Here is an 8,036-nt window from a genome sequence, read left to right on the forward strand (position 1 = left end):
TAGTCTACAAGATAAAAATGCCTACTACTAAAAGGGATTGAAGACACAGTTTTGGCTCAGAATTTAGACTGAAAAAACCCCACTTTCTAAATCCTAGCCTAGTAACATTAAGAAATTGGGAATACAAAATAATTTAGTATCATTGCAAGCTTAAACACCAACACAGCTGCATCGGGTGCTGCAGTAAGACAAGAAAGTTGGTAACAAACTACAAGAAAGTTCATTTCTCTAACTTGAACCAGAAGAAATCTGCACAGCAAGAAGATCTTTGATTCATAGTAGTCTCTGTGGGCAGCGGGAGTGTTCCGTGTGTGTCTCCAGCAGTGTCCTTTCAACACAGAGGTGTGGGCAACCCTGAGCAGGGCCACTGCCCCACTCTGGGGCCAAATACCCAGAATATTTCATTAATCACATCCAAATGAACAGATGTCAAAAAGCTCTGCTTACTCCTAGAAAAAAAGCTGGCCAAAAAACATATTCCTGCAAAGATACCACTTGCAATTAAAGTGGGAGTTTTGCACTTAAGCTCCTGATATTCAAAAATATCCTGACATCAAGTTATTCTACATCTGAAATGCCCAATACTCTATGAACAACAATAAAACGAGCACAAGCTCATTTTAGGTTTAAACTTAATGAAACAAGGTACCAACTGAAGCAGCCTGTCTATTGATCCATTTCATTCTGTCTCCTCTCAAACACAACTTAAGTTAGGCTGACTTCAGAGAAGAAACTTCTCCCAGGTAAAAAAATAAGTGTTAAAAGCAACATACAGACCTGACACACAAACCTAAGAGCTGCACACAGATTACCAATAAATATACAGAAACACCACAATAAAGGACAAGGTTCCTCATAAAAGAAAAAAGTCTGGTGACTGCTATTAAGACCATTACAAAAATGAAAGTGTGTATTTTTTTTTTTTTTTTGCAGGCATGTGCAAGCACATTACAGTGTAATCAAAGCAGAACTTTGCTATTATTATTACTTTATGCAGCATTACAAGGTTACTGAGGTGCAGTGTTTAATAGTCTAGTCTACAGTTTTCCTGACTGGAGGAATGCTCACCAAACTCACCATGGACCCACACTCCTCAGCCATCACAACGGGGCAGCCTCCTCACCCCACCACCAGAGCACCAAGACACCCAGCTGGGAGCCCCATCAGTACACACATCACTCCTTTAACACACAAACCATGCCAGCTCTGCTCCCAGCAGCTCTGGCCACCTCCTGAGTCTCTCAGTTTGCCCACTTCACCTTTTTGGAGCTCGCTGCCCTACGAGCCCAGAGTCCCTCAGCAGCTCTGGATTCCCCTGCAGCACCAACACCATTGCCCCAGGAGTCCCAACACTGCTCTTCCCCTACATCCCCCCACCCAGACACCCCCTCAACACGAAGGGGAATATTGCATTGACTAAATCAAAACTGATTCTATCCTACCAGCTGAATTTGGTGATCGCTCCTCAATGCCTCTGCCTCCAAATGAAAACACCTTCCAGGTTATTCTTGGTCCTGACTCAGAGAAGCTGATGCTTGAAAGTACCTGAAAGATACCATCAAACACTTGGCATTTTCAACGATTTATCTTAAATTTTCAGCCACGTACAACTGGAAAATAAAAATCTACAGCACCGTCTTCTAAAAAGGCACTTTCTGAGGACTGTCTTGCTTAAAAAAAAAAAGAAAAAAAAAAATCACTCCAAGTTTCAAGCAGTGGAACTGCTTTGTTTTAAAAGGACCCTACATAAACTACCCGTGTTAGGCAAAGGGGTGCCTCAGAGAGGGCTGGAAAAGACCAGGGCAGGCAGGATGGAACGTGGATGGACTCTCTCCATCAGCACCCTTGTTCTGTTTAGCTGATGCCTATTTTCCCTCACAAAGCTCTCCCTTGCAATTCCTCCCCCTCCAGATGTGCCTCTGCCTACCTGGGGACAAGGATTTGGTTTAGTGTTACAGAGATCAGGGTTCTCAAGACTCTGCTAGGGAGGTAAAGTGTAGGATCCTGGACCCACCTTGGTCATACCTCAACTACCAAAAGTACAAATGTTCTACCAGCAGAAAGCATCAGTTAGCTCAAGCTCTAACCATGATTTTTTCAGGTTTACAATAAACTGTGAGTGAATTGGCTAAGTGAAGATTGATTTAAACATGTGCAGAAACAAAAATGATAACCTAAAACTCCATTTTGATCTAAAGTACCATCTTTGGGTAGAAAAGAAAGACAGGAATCTTTCCCTTTGACATCCCTAGGATTTTCACCCAGTAGCAGCCACAAAGCTCCACAAGCATTGAAAGGAACAAGTATCTGCCTGGCGTGACCAGAGACTGAGATGGCCATTTAGAAATAATGATCTCTGAAAACTGAATTTTTAGTTTCAATGTACATAATCTCAGCATTTGCTGCCTTGGTTATAAAAGTGCTTTGAATAAGGTTCTAAAGCCTCCGTTCACAAAACTAGGAAAATATCTAAAGTGGACAAGATATGAAGGAAGTGTTAAAAAAAAAGGCTTTTTTAAGGATAGGTTGAGCTTGGAGTTTCACCAAAGTGAACCTCAAGACTAGCAGAAAAGCAGTATTGGTAGCTGGAGTTTGTACAATAGAAGATGAGCTGGTATCTCATGTTGAGCATCTTATAGGACAAAAATGAAGTGAAAATAGTTTAGGACCAATAACAGCATCTTGAAATAATCTGACTGACAACTTCCAGAAACCCATTTGACTCCTGAAAAATAATTTCTATGGCCAAACAAAATTCCAGAAGGATGCCAGAATGAACCCTATAAAAATAACTTTTGGACGTGTTTAAGAGATCACACATTGAACAGTAACACAGATCCTGAGTAAAATGGCCACGGCTGAAGTGCCCTACAACAGAAAAAAAAAAAGCTACTTACAGTGGAGTCAGTCATTAGCAGATGTTCTGTGTTTAACACCTCAACTACAAAGCACTCTACATCTCTCCAAATCTGGATCTACTGGTCACCAGCTGGCAGGTTTCAGCAAGGCAGGAGAAGCACTGCTACTGCCCCAGGAGCTCAGCCCCAGGACCCAAAGCTCAGCCCCAGGACCCAGAGCTCAACGCCGGGTCCCAGAGCTCAGCCCCGGGACCCAGAGCTCAGCCCTGGGACCCAGAGCTCAACCCTGGGACCCAGAGCTCAACCCTGGGACCCAGAGCTCAACCCCGGGAGCCAGAACTCAGCCCCGGGACCCAGAGCTCAGCCCCGGGACCCAGAGCTCAGCCCCGGGACCCAGAGCTCAGCCCCGGGACCCAGAGCTCAACCCTGGGACCCAGAGCTCAACCCTGGGACCCAGAGCTCAACCACTGGACCCAGAGCTCAGCCCCGGGAGCCAGAACTCAGCCCCGGGAGCCAGAACTCAGCCCCGGGACCCAGAGCTCAGCCCCGGGACCCAGAGCTCAGCCCTGGGACCCAGAGCTCAACCACTGGACCCAGAACTCAGCCCCGGGACCCAGAGCTCAGCCCCGGGACCCAGAGCTCAGCCCCGGGACCCAGAGCTCAACCCTGGGACCCAGAGCTCAACCACTGGACCCAGAGCTCAGCCCCGGGAGCCAGAGCTCAGCCCCGGGACCCAGAGCTCAGCCCCGGGACCCAGAGCTCAGCCCAGGGACCCAGAGCTCAACCACTGGACCCAGAGCTCAGCCCCGGGAGCCAGAACTCAGCCCCGGGACCCAGAGCTCAGCCCCGGGACCCAGAGCTCAGCCCCAGGACGCAGAACTGAGCCTCAGGACCCAAAGCTCAGCCCCGGGACCCAAAGCTCAGCCCCGGGACCCAGAGCTCAGCCCCGGGACCCAGAGCTCAGCCCCGGGACCCAGAGCTCAGCCCCGGGACCCAAAGCTCAGCCCCGGGACCCAGAGCTCAGCCCCGGGACCCAGAGCTCAACCCTGGGACCCAGAGCTCAACCACTGGACCCAGAACTCAGCCCCGGGACCCAGAGCTCAGCCCCGGGACCCAGAGCTCAGCCCTGGGACCCAGAGCTCAACCCCAGGACCCAGAGCTCAGCCCCAGGACCCAGAGCTCAGCCCCAGGACGCAGAACTGTGCCTCAGGACCCAAAGCTCAGCCCCGGGACCCAGAGCTCAGCCCCGGGACCCAGAGCTCAGCCCCGGGACCCAGAGCTCAACCCTGGGACCCAGAGCTCAACCACTGGACCCAGAGCTCAGCCCCGGGAGCCAGAACTCAGCCCCGGGAGCCAGAACTCAGCCCCGGGAGCCAGAACTCAGCCCCGGGACCCAGAGCTCAGCCCCGGGACCCAGAGCTCAGCCCTGGGACCCAGAGCTCAACCACTGGACCCAGAACTCAGCCCCGGGACCCAGAGCTCAGCCCCGGGACCCAGAGCTCAGCCCCGGGACCCAGAGCTCAGCCCCGGGACCCAGAGCTCAACCCTGGGACCCAGAGCTCAACCACTGGACCCAGAGCTCAGCCCCGGGAGCCAGAGCTCAGCCCCGGGACCCAGAGCTCAGCCCCGGGACCCAGAGCTCAGCCCCGGGACCCAGAGCTCAACCACTGGACCCAGAGCTCAGCCCCGGGAGCCAGAACTCAGCCCCGGGACCCAGAGCTCAGCCCCGGGACCCAGAGCTCAGCCCCAGGACGCAGAACTGAGCCTCAGGACCCAAAGCTCAGCCCCGGGACCCAAAGCTCAGCCCCGGGACCCAGAGCTCAGCCCCGGGACCCAGAGCTCAGCCCCGGGACCCAGAGCTCAGCCCCGGGACCCAAAGCTCAGCCCCGGGACCCAGAGCTCAGCCCCGGGACCCAGAGCTCAACCCTGGGACCCAGAGCTCAACCACTGGACCCAGAACTCAGCCCCGGGACCCAGAGCTCAGCCCCGGGACCCAGAGCTCAGCCCTGGGACCCAGAGCTCAACCCCAGGACCCAGAGCTCAGCCCCAGGACCCAGAGCTCAGCCCCAGGACGCAGAACTGTGCCTCAGGACCCAAAGCTCAGCCCCGGGACCCAGAGCTCAGCCCCGGGACCCAGAGCTCAGCCCCGGGACCCAGAGCTCAGCCCCGGGACCCAGAGCTCAGCCCCGGGACCCAGAGCTCAACCACTGGACCCAGAGCTCAACCACTGGACCCAGAACTCAGCCCCGGGAGCCAGAACTCAGCCCCGGGACCCAGAGCTCAGCCCCGGGACCCAGAGCTCAGCCCCGGGACCCAGAGCTCAACCCTGGGACCCAGAGCTCAACCACTGGACCCAGAACTCAGCCCCGGGACCCAGAGCTCAGCCCCGGGACCCAAAGCTCAGCCCCGGGACCCAGAGCTCAGCCCCGGGACCCAGAGCTCAACCCTGGGACCCAGAGCTCAACCACTGGACCCAGAACTCAGCCCCGGGACCCAGAGCTCAGCCCCGGGACCCAAAGCTCAGCCCCGGGACCCAGAGCTCAGCCCGGTGCTGGGGCCCTGTGTGTGCTCCCAGCCCGGGAGCAATCAGTGGCACTTGTTGGGTACAAGTGAGGTCTTGGTGCAGTCAAGTGGTGCAGAGTCCTACAGGAGACAGGAACTGTTTCCCTAGCCAGGTGTACAAAGGAGGCCAGATGTCTGCACAGTAAGGAAAACTGTCAGCCTTTGCCCACTTTGCCCATTTTGGACTAATACATACAGCCAGCTCCCAAGTCAGGGAGGGGGGGGATCTGGTACCCCACTCAAGATTTCCCCAAACAGCACATAAAATTCGAGAATTTTTTTTTTTTCTTTTCTTTTTAAAGGAGAGCAGGTACAAAAATAAAAGAAATCCATATACTCTGAAAATATACTGGAAACTGCCACCACAGATGAGGTACCATTTATCCTGAACCCCCACCCCCAAACTGCAAACATCAAAATATATATGTCTTTAAACAAAAGAAGAATATCTGGCTATTTAATCTCAGTTAAAATGACAGCACCTTTTGTTACACTTGATATTTCACACCATTAATTCTCTTTTGAAAAAAAAAACAACAACCAAGATAGCTAACTAACCTTGATTCCTTGCTTTTCTCCTCATTCCTTAGTGCAGTAATTGTCCATCTCCATTTAAATAAATATAGCAGCTACAGCATCATAAATGTGTGGCCCTCACAACGCCAGTAACTTGATATTGTAATACAAAGAAGTATCGGCACTTTACGTAGATATTTGCAAAACCAAGAAGAGAGATTAAAACTTCCAAATACTCTTCACATGAAAACCAGGTACAACGCTAGCTCTGCAAGTAATTTAAGTCATTTTTCCAATGAAGTTCCTTTCATTTGTTTTTTGGTGAAAGTATCAAGCAAAAAAGCTTCCCAAATCAATGTTGCTAAGCATGGGGAGGGTGAGAAGTGTACAGTATCTCTGAAAGGAGTGTTAGAAGACTGTTTTAAAAAAAAAGAAATTTTCATCTAAATGCCAGAAATCCACAAGTAGTCTTTGTAAAACGTGGGTTTTTTGTGTTTTTTTTTTTTTTTTTTAAAAAAAAAAAAGTTCTCCGTTTTAAAACCATTTGCTGTTAAAAGCCTAACCTGAACCTTTAACAAACAGAACTACCAGCTGGAGTGCTTCTGAGAGAGAGAACCAACAGGTCACAGACCAAGAAAAACATTGCAAAGACTTCCCTGGAAACCACCTTGCTGGATTTATGTTGTGGCACCCACCTCCCTGCAGGTGCAGTGAGAAGTCAAAGACTTTGGTTGTGCCAGTCCTGGGCTGGGGACACAGCTGAGAACCCTGCTGGGGTCTGCTGAGCTTCCACAATCACCCTGATTGTCCCTGAAGGTGGGATTCAGGGACCCCCCAAACCACCACCATCATGACTAAGTTCCAGTGCAATGTGAGCTTTGCAAAGTTAGGTTTTTGTTTGTTTGTTTGTTTTTTAAATTATCTTCCTCAGGACTGGGAGATAAAATCTGTATATACACTGTTTAGTAAAGCTCCTTGAGACAGTGTTGTGAACAGCACTACGTACATATCAATACAATAGATAAATGCACAAAATACAGTACTTTGTTTTCTGGCAGAAAAAAAAAAAATGGTGGAGATTCATACCTGTCGAAGCAAAATGGGCTCAGATTTTAGGCTCAAAATACAGTATATTGGCAAACAGTGGATTTTGTGAGGATGAGAGGAGATAAGTTGCTAATATCAACCCACTGGTTTTCATGTGGAGAGCAGGTGGAGGTCAGAAGGGCTGGGATAACAGCAATGCCCATACAAATGATCTGCAGTATATATACTATGAACCAGTGCAAATAAAAACAGTCAAAAATGCAGTTCACGAGTTTACAAAGTGCAAAACTCCCCAGTCCCTTCACTGAAAAAAAATGCTCATCTCTGATATCTTAAGTATTGTTTTACCTTTAAAGTGGAATGAAAAAGTCCCATTAATTTGTTTCACATTTCAGTGATTTGACATGTTAGAACTATCCCAGCCCTCTTTATTTGCAAAGTGAAATGAAGTTACCAAGAACTTAATTTTAAAAGGAAAGTCATTATCAAAGAGGAAAAAAGCCTAAAAACTTATTAATTCCTGACATTTTACTGATGTCAAATAGCTTCAACTAAGCATGTAAAAACTTAGATCTTAATAAAAAACCCTTTCCATTTAACTCAAATATCCTCCACGTTCCAAAGCCAAAAATATGGCCAATTCCTTTGTTAAATCAAAATACTGCAGTGACAAGTAAAGCTTGCAGAATTTTAGAAGCATTTTTGCTATTTTTTGATTTAAAAAAGGAAAATTCAAGATTCCTTCTGACTATAAAACTTTCCTTTCAAAATTAAGGCTTTTACTTTGTCCTTTTAAAATCATGGAGGTGTCCATTCTTCCACAGTTAGTGGTACAAACACTGCTTAACACAGCTCAATGGACACAGTTTTCCTTTAGAACGCTTATTGCACTAAAAGATAGCAAAACAAGTTGTCAGTTTTTTTAAAAATAAACATGGTTACGTTTCTAAAAAATAAAAGTTGATGTTGACCATATGTTCTGTAATAATTAAATTAAAGCATTATTATTACTCTAATAAATATAAAAGAAACAAAAGGAAGCTAAACTTCAAA

The sequence above is a fragment of the Calypte anna genome, chromosome 23, assembly GCF_003957555.1.
Source record: "Calypte anna isolate BGI_N300 chromosome 23, bCalAnn1_v1.p, whole genome shotgun sequence".
In the NCBI taxonomy this organism is placed as follows: domain Eukaryota; kingdom Metazoa; phylum Chordata; class Aves; order Apodiformes; family Trochilidae; genus Calypte; species Calypte anna.